The following is a 20541-nucleotide window of genomic DNA, read 5'->3' on the forward strand; positions in this document are numbered from 1 at the left end:
GTATTTCACAAATGTTCATCAAGCGATCACTACCACATGAAATCTTTAGAGATGTATCTTCCAACTTACTTAAACTCCCCAAATGCAATTACAAGATAATATCTAACATTAGGGAGGTTCTAGTTTTTATTGTAAAAAATAGTCACGCTGACCTTAAACATTCTCAGGCTGAAGCAGTAAAAAGTATCTCAGGCTTCCATGGTATTTGGTGAAATTTTGTGTTGCTTTGATAATTATTAGAATGGCATGGAAAAAATTCAAAACTCCTTCTGGGGAAAAAATGTACAACCATATACGCACACACCCTACCTAAAAACTGTTCTGCCAAAATAAAACAAGCAGTATTCAAAGAAAAGAGAACCCTCTGGACATAAACTCCATACTCCTCTTCCTTTAAGATAGTAATTTTGGACTTGGTATGCATAATACAAACATCTAAAGAGCTTTAAAAAAAAAAAAAAAAAAAGGATGCCCCAGACCCACCTCAGACCAATTAATCATTCAGTATCTCTGGATTATTCTTATTTCCATATTTCCATTTTCAGAGAGGTAGATCACTGTGATCAGAGAGAACCCCTTATTCATCAAAGGAATACCACTTAAGCAGGAGCACTTGGAAATTTCAGCCCATGATAGAGGAAAAAGGTCCCAGCCTCAGCATCAATTTATATTCCCGAAGTACAGATGTAAACCTTGACTCCACTCTACCTTTGAGCCCTGCAAATAATCATCAATGGCTTCATCTCCATCCTTTCAACAAACAGTTCTTGATGGATATCTGTGAGCTGGGCACTTAAATGTTAGAGATACAAGCAAACATCAGAATTGATGACAACGTAAACTTTAGAAGCTGTGTTGACACATAGTAGGCACTCAGTAAATATTCTTGGAAGAATCCATCACTGCCTTCATGGATTTTACAATATAACAGGCAGTGGGGTGACAGATGGTAAGCAAATAATTGCATAACTATGTATACGTGGACATTTTGGTGAATGCTAAGAATGAATTCAAAGCAAGAATAAGATGAGAGCTTTTAATAACAGAAGTTGTTTTAAATTGGGGGGTTAAGGAAGAACTCTCAGGAATTCATACTAAAACTAAGGCCTGGAGGAACGATGAGTTCATGTTAAAAAGTGTGCTGTTTGTATAGGTAGTGGAAATGACTATAATCTAGCAATATTGACTTCTCAGGAGTCCCCTCTTTAAAAGCCAGCTATTTTGTTTTTGTTTTTTTCATTTCTGTCCCTAGAGGGTTAGAGGAATTTGTAACAATGTCTCTTACTGTATCATTTACCAAACATGCCTATATGAAAAGTGATTACTAAGTTACACTTTAACACAATAGCAAAGTAACTATAAACCTCCTATTGAAAGTAACTAAAAACCACAACTGAGGCTATCTAGTATTGAAAGTAACTATAAATCGCAACTGAAGCTACTATCTACTATTCTATTTCCTTCATTAAAAGATACTAACATTGTCTAAATACCATATACCTAAATCAATGTGTATGGCATTTTCTTTTTTTTTTTTCAGTAAATAGAAAATGATGCAATCCAGCAAGTTTCCTTGTTTGATTCAATTAGCAAAAAAAAAAAAGTTTACTGCCAACCAGCCAGCTGTATCAAACTATTACCTCCAGATTTTTCTCTCAGTACTGTTTTTTCTCCTCTCTTTGCTTATTCACTTTCAGTGTCTTTTTCCAATTTTTCTCCCCCATTCTCCTTCTGAAAACTAACAGTGGCACATATCAGAAGCACTGGGGACCTTTTTCCAACTACAGGGTAGCTACATGTTTTATGCAAAGGATGGTCGGTGAAAATACTGCAAAATCCAAACCTCTCATACTACACTATTTATTTTGCCGTTGAACTGAATGGAAAGTAGGTGAGGGGAGTATTTTCCAGATACATAAATCTCTTAGTGCTTGCCTTTAAACATATTAAGCATGATAAATAACAAACAATAAAAGCTGTATTCAAACAAAGCTTTTTAATTAATGCATTGCATCAAATGAGAAGAGAAAAGTATCATCAGCACATTCCAATCTCCGGTCAAATCAAACTCACAGATGCCTTGATGCAGACCACAGCTGATTCAGGCACTGCGGGAGCACTGGCTGACCTTCCCCCATTTGTTCTCATCTTCCTTGCTTTGGTTATATGGCAATTTCTATAAACTTAAAAATCTGCTGCAAGCTGCTCTGTAATTTTTCAGCGCTTTAACTATCATTTTTGCAGAGTGTTCCCTCCCAAATTCAGAGTTCAGTGAATCATAGCAGCTGTTTTGGCCTTCTTCCTAGAGTTTAACACTCTGACTTTCCTTGCAAAATTTCTAATGTAGGGGGTCTGTTTTTCAGTACCAGCACTTTACTGAATAAACACTTGGATAACAATATCATAGACAAAAAACAGACTATGAATTTTAACAATAGTGATTATTAAAATAACTATAAAATAGTTACCAAAGTGTCTCAAGGAAGTTCCAATCCATGCAAACAAAAGTGAGAAATAAAAATGGCAACTAGACTATATTGACATAAATTTAGGCAAATATAAGCTTTTTTCTAGTTTTACTGAGAAATAATTGACATACACCATTGTGTATGTTTTACGGTGTACAGCATGATGATTTGATTAACATATACGGTAGTCCCTCTGCTTATTGGTGGGGGATATGTTACAACCCTCCCACTAGATCCCTGATCCTGGGGACAAATTTAAACATCTAACATACAAAACTTTAACTCCTCTGTTCTGCTCACACTTCCCATCCAATCTATCTGCAAATTCTATCAGCACTACAGAATCCAGCCTTACTTAACCACCACCTCTGTGAGTGGTCTAAATCTGGGCACCATCATCTCTTCCCTGGACTACTGAAATGGCTTCCAGAAGGATCTCCCTGCATTTATCCCTGTCCACTTCATCCTATTCCTTACACTGTCCCTAGAATGATACATCTATACAACTCTATCAGCCGAGGCCTTCAGTGTATAGTTGAGCAGTTGTACTCAATAAAATCCCAACTCCTTACCATAATCTCTGAGTCCCTAATGGATCTGGTCATGTCATTCTGATCTCCTCTTCTACCACTAGCCTCTCCCTGCCCCTAACTGCAGACACATGGGAAAACTTGCTGTTCCAGGGACACATCAAGCATTGGTACTTGTGATTCCTTCTGCCTATAATGCTCTTCTTCCAGCAAAAATTCCTCTCTTCATGTCTGTTCAAATGCAACCAGTACCTGAAATGGCATTGCCAACTTCAGCACTCTTAGCCCTCATCCCATTTTATTTTTCTTTGTGGTACTTATATCTACGTGATACATCTGTTTATTGTCCTTTTTTACTCTATTTTAGTACTTCTGACATAAAGATGCAACTCACAGAAGAGCAGGGGAAAAATGGTTTTATTTTGTCAAGTAAAGAAGGAAATCATTATAAATTTGAGAATCACACTCTTATTTCCCCCAAAAAACTATAAAAACATCTTTTAAAAATAATGCTGCTGCTGAGAATTCTACATAACAGACCATTTGGTACGTGCTGGTTGAAATGACCATATAACCTCTGAAAAGCAATTCGATAATATGCAACAAGAGATAAAAGAATTCATACCTTTTGATTTCAAAAATTTTGTTTCTTGGACCTATCTTGCAAAAATGGAAACCAAAATGCATTTTCAAGAGTATCCCTACAATATTATTTTGGTTACTACAAAACAGAAAAGAAATCATGGGATGCCTGGGTGGCTCAGTGGTTGAGCATCTGCCTTCCGTTCAGGACGTGATCCCGGGGTTCCAGGATCAAGTCCCACGTCGGGCTCCCTTTGAGGATCCTGCTTCTCCCTCTGCCTATGTCTCTGCCTCTCTCTGTGTGTCTCTCCTAAATAAATAAGTTAAAAATCTTAAAAAAAAAAAAAAAAAAGAAAGAAATCCTGTATCTAATAATAGAATAATGGTTATACAAATTATGGCATAACTCCATAACAGATATCAAAATATTACTTAAAAATCATGATTGGAACAGTATTTAAAGCCATAAGAAGGGGCAGCCCGGGTGGCTCAGCGGTTTGGCGCCGCCTTCAGTTTGGGGCGTGATCCTGGGGACCCGGGATCGAGTCCCACGTCGGGCTCCCTGCATGGAGACTGCTTCTCCCTCTGCCTCTTTCTCTCTCTCTCTCTCTCTCTCTGTCTCTCATAAATAAATAAAATCTTTAAAAAAAAAAAAGCCATAAGAAGATACTTACAATGTAGTGTTTTGTGAATATGATAGAATGTAAAATTATCTCTTTACACTTGTCAATATGTGTATGTATCTTGATTTTATAATGAAAACATACGAAGAAATGTGAACCAAAAAAAAGGGAAAAAAATACCAAATGTTTTACATTGTTTACTAATGATAGTGGAAATACGGACAAATTTATTCTTCTTAAATCTCTTTGTTTTCATTTATATGCATTTATTTTCATTATAAGCAAAATACAATTTTTAAATGAAGTTATACCATCTTCATTAAGTCTGTTGTATCTTAGTTCTTACTGACTCCCACTGGTGCTTCAACATTTCTTACAATAGATTTGTCACTTTTTACTAGTTTCAGAATGATTTACAGATGAAAAATATGATTAGAAAGGGTTAAACTGTTTATTGGGGCACATGTCATCAAAATACATCTGGATTCACCAAAGATTTATTTTTTATCTTCATCAAAAGGAGAGCAAAAATATTTGAGATTTATCGTTTTAAACATACACACATAAAACCAAGAGTTTAAAATGCTGTATTAGCATTTATTAATCTAATCCATCCATTTCCAACCTAGTTTTGTTTGTTTATTCATTTTAACTTTGAAGTGTATGTACTTACCATTTGGAATTGTCAAAAATTATCAAAAATAAGCTAAACAAGTAAGTTTAAAAAAATAATAAATGGCATGTGTAGTTGGCGAAGAACTTAGATAAGTAAAGTAAAACTTAGATAAGTAAAAAAAAAAAACTTACCTAGATAAGTAAAACAAAGCATTGTATGTCCTAACTCCAAGTAATTTCAAGGAAGCCCAACATTCTAATTATAATGCAGGATACTCCTGCAGATTTGCTCAGCTACAAGCTTATTTATACTTTCTGCTATGGGCAAAGAAACTACAAAAGTTATAAAAAAGATTACATGAAAACCAAACTTTCAAATAAAAATCATGAAAAGTAAATCTGTGATTGTGAAGTTATGATGATGCACAAAGTTTGCTCTTGTACTTTCACTTTCATGAATACTTAAGAAGTGGAGTCAAAGTAAATCCTTCCTTCCTAAATGAGCCAGAATTTTTTCTGTTATCTCTTAACCTTCTCAAATTCCAGAAGCCTTAAATAAGCCCCAGTTGTTTCATCTCAGAAAAGTGACTTTAGTCAGCTAAGTAATTACTGAAAACTAATAGGGTGTTGTGTGAGATGAAAGCACTAGAAAACAAGAAAATGAATGAATAGCTGAAAGTCAAACAAACACTATAAAATTGTAATTAGAAATAATTTGCACTACACTGTCCTCCACATAAGTTATGATCTACTTTAAAAACAAGAGGAGGATAAGGGGAAATAAATTCCTATTACTTAGCTGCCTCTATTTTATAGTTTTATTTTTCTTATGACTTTCTTCAGCAGTTGGTCTTGAAACTCGAGAAAGCATTCAAGAATCTTAGAACTTTATAATAGACTTTCATGTTAGTAAGTAGAGCATGTGTTTCATGTAATGCTGACTCCATGCTTGCATCCCCACTGTCAAAGACATAAAATTCTGAAATTACTGAGTGATCTGTCAAGCTTCAAGAATAATTACTGAAAAAAAAAATCATAAAAAAAAATAAATGTTGAAGCTACATTTCTCTAACTCCTTTGGAGCTAAGTTCCAGATGAAAATCATGCTCCATCTTTCAGATTCATGTGTATGAGATGTGGAAGACAGATGGTCTTCTCTCCCTGACTTCTGGCTATTTCCACTAGTAAGCATGTTTTCACAAAATGTGGAGTTACTCTACATCAGTGTTCCAGTCTTCCATTTTGTGCAGGAAGAGAAGAAGAAAGGGAGAAAAAGAGACAGGGAGGGAGACACATAGGCAGACAGACATGCTGCTGAGGCAGCTGAATTCTACTTCCTAGAGTCTAGTCACCAGCTTCATGTGAGTAAGAAGTCAGTGGAGATAGCTTCCTGACCCCTGAATTATAGCTACAGCAAGGTATTCATAACTCAACAGACCTACCCTCAAACTGTAATTAGGTAGTAACTCCCTACTTCCTAGAACTTCCCTGTTCTAAGTATCAGGCTGAGGGTTCAGCCTAAAGCCTGACCTTCCAGCCTTTCCCATAATTGTGTAAGCCCATTTGTTAAACTTGTTAAATCTCTTTCTGCTCAAAATATCTAAAATAGCTTCTCTTTTCTGAATGGAACTCTGACAGGCATAGGTGCCCACCCCTCTTGGTAGTTGGGACTGAGGTGAGCCATGGGTTACCAGACCCCTGTAGGATCCAAAGACAAAGAAACTTACAGAGGCTTGTGGTTCTAAGGCATAGCAATTCACAGACTTGATACCCACAATAAGAGACACTGTTGTCCTCTTACAGGTAAATCCAACAGAGAATATGAAGTTAATTCACATGGAAAGAAGGGTAATAACATATTAAACACCTAATTAAGCAATAGATTATATATTAGCAAGGGGGGGAGGACAAAGAACCATTTATAGAATACATCACTTAATACCTCTAGATTCCGTTTCTTGGATTAGAGAAATAGGAACAGTAGTAAAAGAAAATATTAAAATCAGTCATCTTTAAGAAAGTTTCCAGCTGCAATAAAATGATTTTTGGAGAACACTCTGATAAGTGACATCAAAAACAGCTTCATGAATGGGAAACATGGAGGTCTTAAAAAGGACAAGTGGGATTCTGACAGTAGGAGGGAACTGGAAAAACAGGTATGATTTAAGAAAGGCAAAAGTATGGCTGGACAGTGAGAAGTATGGTATGAATACAGAGTGAAAACTGGGAAATAATAAATACATGGGGAAGGTACTGGAAGCTTCTGAACAGGGCAGTGAAATTAGAAACATTTGGAGCCAGTTAATTCTTTCTCATGGCGGATGTGCTGTGCATTGTAGGATGTTTTAGCAGCATCCCTGACCACCACCCACAGAATGCCAGTAGCACCCACCACCACTCATGGCACTTAAAAATGTCTCCAAGTGTTACCAAATATCCCCTCGGGGCAAAATCACTCCTGATTAAGAGCTACTGGACTCTAGAAAGATTAATATGAAAAGATGACATAGAGTAATAATTAAAGAAGCAATTATAACTATCTCATTCTGTGATATGTGCGCAGAGCAAGAGTTGCAAACACACATTAGTGAAGAGGCCAGGTGGAAGCTGTGGTGAGCTCTTCTCAGTATCAGCCAGCTGTTGTTGACATGGGAAGGCAAATCCATGCTTCCAGGTCTTCCTTCCCCACCTCCCCTTCCACGAGAAATAAATTCCAGATTTTTAAGTAAAATCTCCTGATTTTAAAAACATAGGACTTAGTTCAAGCTTTCTGGAAACCAATAAATAGGCTGGGTTTAACCCTCAAGCTGCCCAAGATCTGCAGCCTGGACTAAGGTGTCGATAGCTTGGAGGGTATTTAGGAGGAAAAATTAATGGATCCTGATAGACTGATCAAACAAACCAACTCTAAAAAGACACTTTTGAGAAAAGGTGGAAAAATGAACTTATATAGGCATTAGATGAAATGAAGAAATTGCTACTGAGTGTGACAATGGTATTAAGATTATGTTTTAAAAAAAGATGTTTGAGATATTTAGTTATATGTTATATATGGATATGCTTTCCATTACAGATTTTAAAAAAACAGCAAGAGAAAATAATGATTGGAACTCAACATATTTGACTATCAAGAATAAATCAGGGATGCCTGGGTGGCTCAGCGGTTGGGTGTCTGCCTTTGGCTCAGGGCATGATCCCCGAGTCCCAGGATAGAGTCCCACATCGGGCTCCCTGCATGGAGCCTGCTTCTCCCTCTTCCTATGTCTCTGCTTCTCTCTCTCTCTCATGAATAAATAAATAAAATCTTAAAAAAAAAAAAAAAGAATAAATCAGAGGAATGGGGAAAGTGACTTCAAGGATTTGAATTTGAGTAAATAAAGAACATCAACAAAGAGACTACACCACTAAATTTATTGTTTATTTCCTTTGTGTTCCCCTGGAAAAAACTATCTTTATATCTCAACTTGTTAAAACTTATTTTCTAGAATTTATTGACAACCTCTACTTTTCTCTCATTACCAATCAGAATACATGAATTAATTCTATACCTTAATTCTAGGTTCCACTTTAGAATAAGGGTAATTAGAATTCTACTGTTTAAAATAATAACTTTAGGGCAGCCCCGGTGGCTCAGCGGTTTAAGCGCCACCTTCAGTCCAGGGCGTGATCCTGGAGACCGGGGATCAAGTCCCACATCAGGCTCCCTGCATGGAGCCTGCTTCTCCCTCTGCCTGTGTCTCTGCCTCTCTCTCTCTCTCTCTCTGTGTGTGTCTCTCATGAATAAATAAATAAAATCTTTAAAAAAAAATAAAATAATAACTTTAGTTAGTGGCAGTTATGGAGTAATTTCTGTTCACAAACCCTGTGCTAAGCCTTTTACAGGCATTATCACATTTAATGCGCAAACCAACCCTAGGTGACAATTATCATTACAAAGAAACTATGATTCAGTGAGGTTAAGTAACTTGTTCCAAGGATAATCAGCAAATAAGTGGTAGAGGGGGATTTAAATTTAGGCTCTCTGATTCCAAAACCTCATCCCCTTAACCATTACCTTACCATTGTCTCCCACGTGGCATCTTTTATAAAATCTTACCTATCCACTCATCCATAAAGAGTAGCCCACGATGGCACTGCTGATACTGGTGCAATAGCACCATTCAGGGACTTGCTAGAGAGAAAAGGGGGCTGACTGTTTAGGATTTTATACCCTATGAAAAAACCCTATGCTTACACTTGTGGGATATAAAAATACCAACTACTTTATGTTAAATAACAATACAAAAGTTAGTTTATCATTTTTTAAAATAGGTCTTTCTTTATTTCTTTAACCTTACCTACTTTATGGGAAAAACATCTGCTAATGCTTACTTGCTTATTCAAGAAATCACAGTTAATCTCCAAAAACAACATCCAGGCTAAATGGTTCTGTGATTTTTGGTAATCTTACGCTTGAAAAAGTAACAACTGTATATATTTTCAAAATTAAGCTACCCTCTTCCCCCTGCAATTGTTTTATTTGAACTGCTTCCTTCAATTTACACAAAATCCCTCTGTAAACAGCAGCGGGGGGGAGCCAAGAAAAGAGAAAAAGCACTGGGCACTACCATCTCCCCCTAAGATTGGGTCTAAGATGATGCCACTCACAAGATATGTTCCATTCTTCGGGTGCAAACATAAGTAGAATAAATGCTACTATGACAATGCTCGAGCAGGATACCAAAGAAAATTCCAGATAAAAAGGCATTCCAACTTTCTACTCCATTCTTAAGGATTAACAGTAAATCTCCATGACTAGAGACACATGCATGCATACAGAGACAGATACTCACAAATTCTTTTCTCCCATAAATTGATTTTCTTCTCATTTACCATGTTCCTAGTTTATAAATGCAGTCATATTTTACAGATATTTAGTGAATCTAAAAATTAGATGATTTGATTAACTGTTCCAGGAACAGTTCGGAAGAGGGTCTCCAATTTTTAAACAGTACATTTCATCAAAATTTTTTTCTAGGGGAGCCTGGGTGGCTCAGTGGTTGAACGTCTCTGCCTTTTGCTCAGGTCGCGATACCAGGGTTCTGGGATTGAGTCCCACATCAGGCTCCCCTCAGGGAGACTGCCTCTCCCTCTGCCCCTCTCTGAGTGTCTCTTATGAATAAATAAATAAAATCTTTCAAAAAGAAAAAATCTTTTTCTAATTTTAAAGAATTACTAGCATCATTTTTGTTAACCGGCAGGACTTAAACAGTCAAGATTGAAGCAGAAGAATATAGTTATTTTTAAAAACAGCTTACAGGGCAGCCCAGGTGGCTCAGCGGTTTAGCACCGCCTTCAGACCAGGGCGTGACCCTGGAGACCCGGGATTGAGTCCCACGTCGGGCTCCCTGCATGGAGCCTGCTTCTCCCTCTGCCTGTGTCTCTGCCTCTCTCTCTCTCTCTCTCTCTGTCTCTATGAATAAATAAAAATCTCTAAAAAACAAAAAACAAAAAAAACAGCTTACAGTACTTAAATGTACTGAAGAATATATGATTCCTTTCAGAAGCCAGAAAATAGCTTCATATAAACACCAGACTATTTTCCTCTCTCACATTAAAACACTTGGAATATTTTTAAATGTAAATATAATTAGAGTTATTCTTAGACGGACTTTGTTACCTCTCAATCAAAAGTTAATTAGGAAAAAAAGCAATATCGAGGCCTGTCCAAGTCCAGCTCCTGGGAGACTAACTAGAATATTAAAGTACAAAACAACTTTGTATCTATGCTTCCTTTGGCATAACCAATGTGTTAATAGTAAGTTTCCTTCAGGCCTGTTTTCTGATTCCAGCAGCCTCTGCCTCTACTCCACATCCTGACTCTTAGGATTCAGGAGACATCAAATAAACAGAGGTATAAAGAACATAAATTACAAAGGAAGTCTGGAGAAGCAAGGCAATTGGCTCAAGGTTGGTGAATAAAAGGGTTAGAACTTAGATCATGATTTCCTGAGGCCCAGATGTCAGTGCTCTTCCCTGTAGGCCAGGCCACTTCACCTTAAGTGCTCCTTCCATTTGTTCAGTTTTATATATATGCATTGCTTCTCCCATAAGTATCTTAGAATTTTAGTGTGGAGCAGGAACTGAGCCTGGTATGTTTTTTGTTTGTTTCGTTTTCCTATTTTCCCTTTACATAAGGCAACACAACACAGACTAGTCATTGAATAAATACTCGCTGAACTAAATTTTGAGATATTAATTGTGATATTCAGAGAATTCCACCAAGGGAATTATTCTTAGCATGCTTTGTATCTAAGAAGTTACAACATGTTAGTTACTTCTAGAAAAAATGTATTCCAGGAGAATTTTTAAAGTTTAGTTAATTAAATAAATAGAGATTTATTAAAGTATGTAGACTCATAAAAGCAAATGTAAATAGCTACTCAAAACCAAGAATTAAAGCAATGCTATAAAAACTATTGGGAAAAAAATGCATAAAAACTTTCACTCAGGGATCCCTGGGTGGCACAGCGGTTTGGCGCCTGCCTTTGGCCCAGGGCACGATCCTGGAGACCCGGGATCGAATCCCACATCGGGCTCCCGGTGCATGGAGCCTGCTTCTCCCTCTGCCTATGTCTCTGCCTCTCTCTCTTTCTCGCTCTCTCTCTCTCTGTGTGTGTGACTATCATAAATAAATAAAAATTTAAAAAAAAAAAAAAAAAAAAAACTTTCACTCACACAGAAGAAAATAGTTTGTCTAATGGCTAGGGTTATCTTGATATGTCCTATGAAACTATAAAGATACTAGTCTACCTACGTCTAGGGAAAACAGTCATATTTCTCCTCTACTATTCACACACAATACTTCTGATACCAGATATGTAGATTTTTTTTCCCCACGCTGGCCAATTTTCCCACACCAGGCATGTGTCCTGCAATTTAATTCAATTCAACTAGAATTAGCACAGACCCTGCAGGTTAAGATTCAGTCCCACAAGAATGCTCCCATTTCAGATGCCAATCACAAGCAGTAGGTCCCCAGGTTACCCACAACTTCTGTCTGACTTGACTACAAATCAGAAGTTCCCAACACCCCCTCCTCAGGTTTGATAATTTACTAGAGCAGCCCACAGAACCCAGGAAAACAGTTGACTATGGCAAATTTACTACAAAGGATATTTTAGAATGAACAGCTATATGAAAGAAGCCCATGTGACCCCATTGATTTGGGGTACACCACCTTTCTCGCATTTAGATGCAATCATCAACCCAGAGGTTCTCCAAACCCCACGCTTTTTGTAAAGGCTTCACCATGTAGGCATAGTCAATTATTGACTTATTTTCTAACCCCTCTTCTTCTACAGAAGAGGAGTTTTAGGGCTGAAAGCTTCAAGTTTCCTTCTTTCCTTCTTTCTTTCTTTCTTTTTTTTTTTTTTTAAGAGTTATTTATTTTAGAGAGAGAGTGTGTGCATGCACTGGGGAAGGATCAGAGGGAGAGGGAAACAGAATCTCAAGCAGACTCCCACTGAGTGCAGAGCCCCACACGGGGCTCCACTCATGACTCCAAGATCATAAGTTGAGCCAAAACCAAGAGTCTTAACTGACTGAACCACCCAGGTGCCCCTGAACACTTCAAGCTTCTAATCATGGCTTAATCTTTCTGGTGATCAGCCCCCATTCAAGAGCCCATCAAGAGTCACCTCATTAGAACAAAAGATGTTCTTTTCACCCAGGAAATTCTAAGGGATTTAGTAGTTATATGACAAACTCCTATCACTCGAAAATTACAAGGGTTTTAGAAGCTATGTAGCAAGAACCAGGATCAAAGACCAAATATTATCAGAGACCAGGAACAGAGATCAAAATATGTATTTCTTATTATTTCATAACCTATTAACACAAACTTAAAAAGTCCATGATTTTATGGACTGCAATACAGGAGAAGAAAAAGCTCTCTGTAGAAAGGAACGTGGTAGGAAGAAATAGAAATGGGATAGAAAAGTAGAGAAAGAAAAGCTGAGCAAGGACACAGAACCTAGGAACCCCCCAAACTATTCCAGGTATGCAGGTCTCTAATTATACTTAAGTCAGAATAGAGTAAGAACTCTGAGTCTCTACTTTGTAAGTCTGTTGATTTCTTTGCTTTGGTGGTTTTCCAGTTTGGAGTTATGTTTTGTTTTCCCCTTGGTTACCTAGTAAAGTCACTGTTTAAAAAATTCCAACCCTGTTTAAACTAAACTAAGAAGAAAAGGAGAATTGTCCTTCTCTAGATGTGGCCGACAAGAATTTCAGAGGGTCTGGACAAGCAGAGCACTCTGGTCACAGTTGTGGTGCCAGCTGGAGGCCAGGAAAGACCTCGCATGGCTAGAGCAGGAGACGCGGGACCTCTGAAGACAAGGGGCCTCAGAGCTGGCTTGGGCATGACTGGAAAATCCCATCAAAGGACCAGTTTGCTCACTGCATAACAGCTCTGTGAGACTTCCCTAGATGATTGAATTAGAGAGGTCATTTTAGTCTGCCTGCAAAATATCTGCCAGCTTCTTCTTTTTCTTTTTTTTTTTTTTTAAGAAGTGATTTAAATTCTATATTTGCTGATTTTTTTTTTTTTGAGGTATTGAAATAGCTGCTGGTGTTTATCATCCTGATAGAAACAGGATGAAAAGGATTAAATGTTTAAAGAACCAGTTGGAGAATACATTTAAAATATCTAAAAGTAACTGGCTACCTTCTTAGCCCTGTGTGTAGTACCTGTAAGTAATTAGCACCCTAAGGCCCCATGAGAGCTGTGGTTCCGAACTAATGAAACAGACTAGTCAATGACAGAGCCTAGTTAATGGGACCAAGGCTCTGTGCTGAGACTCTGTGGCCACTGGAATTAAAAATCATAGCTTCTGGAGTTTTTTTATGAACAATGCCCAGAATCAGGAACCCAAGACTTCCGGGTTTCTATGAACATCTTCCACTTGCTGCTGTGCCTGCAGAAGGGTGACGCTGTGTGGCATGATGCATACTCAACTTGCTGTACTTGAGTATCTGAGGCTGACTGTAGATGGTGATGAAAGAAATAAAAATTGCGTCTGCTTGGGCAGCCCGGTGGCTCAGCGGTTTAGCGCCGCCTTCAGCCCCGGGTGTGATCCTGGAGACCAGGGATCGAGTCCTATGTCGGGCTCCCTGCATGGAGCCTGGTTCTCCCTCTGCCTCTCTCTCTCAGTGTCTCTCATGAATAAATAAATAAAATCTTAAAAAAAAAAATTGCATGTGCTTGAAAGTTCCTTCATGCCATAAGAACCTTTACCTTGTGATGTCAACATAATAGAGGAGTAGAACCACATTAGCACTTAAATCAAAGGAAAACCTTTACTCTTTGTCTTTGAAGGAACTTTAAAACCGATAAATAGTAACTAGAAAATAAATAGGAGAATCCTTTCTACAAATTTGAGAATGTAATCCTAAAGAAAATGAATAGATGACCAGTAAATGTAATACACACTGGGACGTCTTATGAACCCAAAATAATGAAAGCAATTACGAAAATCAACATAACAATCAATATAACTGGCGTCCCTGTTCCAGTCCCACAGCGGGCTCCCCGCAGGGAACCTGCTTCTCCCTCTACCTATGTCTCTGCCTTTCTCTCTGTGTCTTTCATGAATGAATAAATAAAATATTTTTAAAAATAAAATAAATAAAAATTAAGTGAAGTTATTAACAGAAATCAATTTCCCTCTCTTAAAGTACAAAAGAAAATACATAACGGAAATCTTTCCTTTGTGTATAAAAATAACATACTTCTACTCTTTGAATTTTGTTTTAAAATACAGTTATCCTGAGTGGGAGATACTGAAAGTTATTTTTTAACGATAAGCAACAGTTTTTGAAGGGGCATTCTTATGACACAAATAGGGTAGTAGTAACTTCTGTGCTGTTAGACTACTCTCAGTAACGGCATTTCCAAACACAGGCGGCAACAGTAAGGCTGTATAGCTAGTAAGCAGTATAAGATAACACATCATAACACACTCTATTATTCTACTACTCAGGATGACTATTTCTTGGCTAACTATAATCTCGATAGCTCTAAAAATTAGTTCTGTTATTTAAGGTTAATTCAGTGAGGCAAGCAGATCACTGCAAATGCAAACTAGTAAAATGTAAAAGAAAAATATCTGTCACTTTAAGAGCCACGTATTTCTCAGTTTAGCCTAATTCATAGCAACTGCTAAAGAAAAATAAAAGTACTCATTGATAAATGTGCTAATAATTTTCTCCCAGGAACTGAGCCACAAATTCATAACCAAGTTTCTAGACCAAAATTCTAGAACACCCACAAGCTATGAAGAAGAAATATGCATCTCCTTTTCCATCAATCATCAATGTTTTATTCCTTTTTGATCATGAGTACACTATTTACACCACAGCACGTGTCTAGTTAGCATCGAGTGCCATGTTTTAAAAGTCGTAACAGAGAAGCTGTATCTTTGAATTAAAAACACCATAGAAATCACTGGAAAGTCTAAAATGAAAAACAGACCTTTCAAATGTCCAGAATCAGCTGCTACTGTCCAGAATCCAGCTCCTTCCAAGAGAGCAACAGATCTGCATGAGCCACAGCTTAAACGGAAATGTCATGTCCTAAGGCAAGGATCCACAAACTTTTTCTTTACAGGACCAGATAGTAAATAATCTATATTTTGCAAGCCATACAGTCTCAGGGGCAACTATTTGACTCTGCCTTACAGCACCAAAGCGCCACAAACAATATGTACATAAATAAGTGTGCCTGTCTGCCAATAAAACTTGATGGACCCTGACTGTTGAGTTTCATATAACTTTCACATGTCACGATATACTACTTTCCATTTGATATTTTCAACCATTTAAAAATAGGAAAACTTGGGATGCCTGGGTGGCTCAGCGGTTGAGCGTCTGCCTTCGGCTCAGGGCGTGATCCCGGGGTCTTGGGGATCAGGGATCGAGTCCTGCATCAGGTTCCCTGCAAGAAGCCTCTGCCTCTCTCTGTGTGTCTCTCATGAATAAATAAATAGAATAGAAAAACAAACAAATACAGAAAAACTATTGTTAACTCACCAGCCATACAAAAACAGACAGCTGTGGCCTGCCAGATTTGGCTTACGGGCCACAGTTTGCCACCCTGGCCTAGGGCCCAGTTTTCCTTCAGCCTGTGCCAATCCCTTTCTCCTCCATTTACATAAACCTACAAATATGTGCTTTCCTTTTAGCAAAGCATTCCTTTTGCTTCTTTAGGTCTCTAAAGTCTAGGCTCTATTATTTCCCATAAGTCCCAAAAGTCCAACAGAACAATAAGAAAGTCAACGAAGAGCACAGCCTGGAGAAAGGACACAAGCTCCACCTGTGTTGCTTTCCAGCTATGTGATCCTTTGCAAGTTACATAACCATTCCAAGTCTCCACTTCACCATTCATAAAATTAAAAAAAAAAAAAAAATCATGGTATCCAATCACCTGAGAGTATTTCTGAAGGTGTGACTTTACATTGAGTAAGGTAAGTAGAACAGAAAAATATAACCTGGGAGAAGAGCTGCTAAACCACATTTCAGAAACAAAGCCTTGCTAGATATTTCATTGATAAATTGCTAGATCATGATAGTGTATGGGTCCACAAGTAGAGAAAAGAAGTACAGTGAAAATAGTTAAAATCCTGGAAAAATGCAATCTCACTGCATTCCACTTTTCAAAATTCTACAAGTGGGCCAGACACTGAGAATCTTCATGTTACAACAGGGAAGGTACTGTGAGGAGCACAAAAATGAATAACTTAGTCCCTCATTTTAAAGAATTTATAATTTATTAAACAAAACAAAAAAAAATCTAACATACATTTTGTGTGTGTGTGTGTGTGTGACCCTTTTACACACTGAAAACTTTATTTTAGCTGTTTGCCCAGACAACCCTTCTGATGCAGGTCACCTGCTCCCCCCCTTACTTCGTAAGGAGGGCACACTGCCCCTCACTGTGTCCCCAGTCTCGGGGCTACTAGCAGGAGCACATTACAGCAGGGGGATGCACCCGCTGGCACTCCTCACCATAAAGGCTCTCCTCCTCAAGGTAGTAATGACCCAGAATGAAAGAGGAGTGTGTTTCCAGGGGTGTGCACTTTTTTTTTTTTTTTTGATTTTTACTTATTTATTTTACTGGGCAGGGAGGGTAGAGAGTCTTAAGCAGACTCTGTGCTGAGCAGGGAACCTGACTCGGGCTTGATCTCACAAGCCTGGGACCAGGGCTTGAGCTGAAACCAAGAGTTGGAGGCCCAACCAACAGCGCCATCTAGGCGCCCCAAGGGCAAGCACTTTGGACTCAGCCCTGGGGGCCTCTCCTTCCCTCAGCTGAGATCCCCAACTCCAACCCAGAGGTATGATTGATATAAACCAACCACATTACAAAGTTAGAAAGTGAGCCAAACAAAAGCTAGTAAGGGATGGGGCGCCTCGGTGGCTCAGTCCGTGGAGCATCCGACTTGATTTCAGCTCAGGTCATGATTTCAGGGTCCTAAGAGTGAGAGCCCCGCACCCAACCCCATGTGTCAGGCTCCACATTCAGCAGGGAGTCTGTGAGATTCTGTATCTCCCTCTCCCCCACTCAAATAAATAAATAAATCTTAAAAAAAAAAAAAAAAAGATAGTAAGGGGAAGAATTTCCCGAGTTAGTTTTAACAATGAATAGAATTTGAGGAGAACCAACAGACATAAAAACTTGAGAATACTGTATATGTATGTATCTAGAATAGTAGGGTATGTGGATTAACAATTCCACCAGACATTACTAAACTGTTCTCCAAAGATGATGTGCTTCTATTAACAGTCTGTGGGTTCCCATCCTTACAACAGCTATTATGATCAGAGTTTATTTTTAAAATGTTTAAAAACAAAAAACAAAAAACAAAAAAATAAATAAATAAATAAAATGTTTTAATCAGGGATCCCTGGGTGGCGCAGCAGTTTAGCGCCTGCCTTTGGCCCAGGGCGAGATCCTGGAGACCCGGGATCGAATCCCACGTCGGGCTCCCGGAGCATGGAGCCTGCTTCTCCCTCTGCCTGTGTCTCTGCCTCTCTCTCTCTCTCTCTTTCTCTCTGTGTGTGACTATCATAAATAAATAAAAAAAATGCTTTAATCAATGTGATGGGTAGAAAAAGGTATCTCAATTTAACTTGCTATCCTCACATTCTCCATAGGTGTTTCATAGGTCCCTTTTCATATTATGAAATAAAAGGCATAGTCTGCTTAAGCATGAGTCGTTCTGTGGCTACAGCCCAGGCACAGAAAGTACGCAGAAGACAAGGATCTCTCTCCCTTCCAGAGGTTTCTGCAGGACCTTGGTCTTTCCCTCTCCACCCCAAAAATTGCCAGTTTGCATCAGCAGAAGGGACAAACCTTTCCTTTCCTCCCTGAATGTGCCAGAGTAAATTAAAGAGTTCATAAATGAACATGGTTGAAAAATACTGGTCTTGACAGAAACATCTGAAACCATTTCCTCCATTTTTGCCCAAAACTTGGTTTCTGCCCACTTTAGATCATGAAATAGCCAAGATACCTTAGAAAACACAAAAAAAAGTTTTGATCCAAGACTGGAGACTTGGTTGTAAACACTGGACAGATATACATCCACTCTTCTCCTCTCATCCAGAAAGCAGAAAAGTATAGGAAAGATAAATTATGGTATTAACCTGATTTGTGGACACTCATTAGGAGGCTTTTGCCTTGAAGGCTCCACACAGATAAAATTTTAAGGGAAAATACCTATAAGTAATTCTAGGAGAAAATAATTGTTTTTAACCAAAATCTTATTTAGATTCTTTCCATGCTAAAAACAAAGTTGCAACCAAATAGGAATGAACACAGTACACGGCAAAAGCCTCTGAAAGGTATAAGTAAAACCAGTGTTCTCAATCCTGGTCAACACACAGCATCAAAGAAAGCTAGGAAAAAACATATTCCAAAACTTGATTAATGTGATTCAAATAGCACATTCCTTACTACAGTGGAAAAATGGAAAATCACTATAAACATTTGCTTTCAAAAAGGAGTTGCTAGTATCATTCCAGTAACACTATAATGCCTCATTGCTCCAGATACACATTGATTTTTCTAATCTAGGGGTTTTCAACCCTGGGAAATTTTGCCCTTCAGGAGACATTTGGACATTTTTCAATCTGAGCCATTTTCCATTCTCACATGTGGAGGAGGGTGCTATTGGTATCTAGTGGGTAGGGGCCAAGGATGTCGCTAAACATAGCACAATGCACTGGACAGTACCCCCACCCCAATAAATAATTATCTGGCACAAAATGTCAATTGGGCCTAGAAAGCCTGGTCTAATCTACTTCTTCATGGCTAATTGGGGCACGGTGACAAATACAGATAGATAGAGACGGTAAGTACTTTTCTTAAAGACCTCCTATGAAGTGAGACAAGTTAGAGTTCTTAAGTTCACTTGACAGATAAATGAAAGGGTCCAAGTTAGCAATTTTCGGTTATAATATTTTAGGGAGAAACTGAAACATAGTCCAGGATTCTGGCAGTGTTATGGAGCAGTGTACTGTCTATATTTATCATCTCATCTCATTTACCTACACAAAGATTCATAATCAAACTGACTACCGCTGCCTCCAGGTATTACAAATTAATATTTTCCTGCATTTAGGTGCTAACTGAATTCCCCATGCCTACCCACCAAAATCAACCAGACCTCAGATTTCAGAAGTGGGTTTTATGTGGTCAGTTTCTTTTTTTTTTTTTTTATGATAGTCACAGAGAGAGAGAGAGAGAGAGAGAGGCAGAGACACAGGCAGAGGGAGAAGCAGGCTCCATGCACCGGGAGCCTGATGTGGGATTCGATCCCGGGTCTCCAGGATCGCGCCCTGGGCCAAAGGCAGGCGCTAAACCGCTGCGCCACCCAGGGATCCCTATGTGGTCAGTTTCTGAGGAAAACATTCATATCTAAAATTCTCTTTCCCTTATGTTACAGTCCATTAAAACTTTACTGTCCAGCTCCATGAAACTTTTTAAAAGCCAGAGTGGGAAAGCAAGATGCTTTGGACTATAAGCCTGGAGGAAGCTACAAAGAGATGCCTTCTATAAAAAGGGGAGGGGGATGATGGTAATGCACTGAAATAAAATATACAAAGGCTGGAGAAGTCCCTCTAAAAGCAGCAAAGCCCTTGGAGATTTATTATTTCCTAGTAAGGTTGCCTTGGGTGCTCCAACAAAGAAAGTCATTTTTCTGGGGATTTTTTTTTTTAATGTCTCCATTTCCAAGTTTGCTGAAGGCACTTGTCTATTTTCTAGGTGTTACACTAAAAGAGAATTTGAAAAAAAAAAAAAAAAACTCAGTTCAAATCTAAAGGAACCACACAGGGTTCAGAAATCCATTACGAAACCACCAAATTTATCTGGGAGAAAGAAAAGCATCATGTAACGGACAAAAATCCATCTGCACACTGAAGTTTCTCAAGCTGACAAAGCAAGTACTGTTTGGCAGGAATGCAGAATGATGGGCATGTTAGCTCCCTGGAACCTCCTGAAACACTTACTACTGCTTAGATGGACTAGCTGGGTTCTACACCAAATGGCATCTTCTGACTGTAACCCTGAAACAGAAATTTGCCCTTGTGCTTAAAGTTCGAGCAGAAAAACGCCCTATTTACTTAAAAAAAAAAAAAAAAAAAGGAAAGGAAAAAGGACAAAATGATCCTAATTTTAAAAAAAGA

General features: G+C 38.3%; 1 protein-coding gene across 2 annotated transcripts in view; it reads right to left on the minus strand.

Moving 5' to 3' along the window:
• PLOD2 (procollagen-lysine,2-oxoglutarate 5-dioxygenase 2) overlaps nt 1-20541 on the minus strand; it is a 94441-nt gene that overhangs the window by 72989 nt on the left and 911 nt on the right. The window lies entirely within an intron of this gene.

Source organism: Canis lupus, chromosome 23, assembly GCF_003254725.2.
Source record: "Canis lupus dingo isolate Sandy chromosome 23, ASM325472v2, whole genome shotgun sequence".
Classification (NCBI taxonomy): Eukaryota; Metazoa; Chordata; class Mammalia; order Carnivora; family Canidae; genus Canis; species Canis lupus.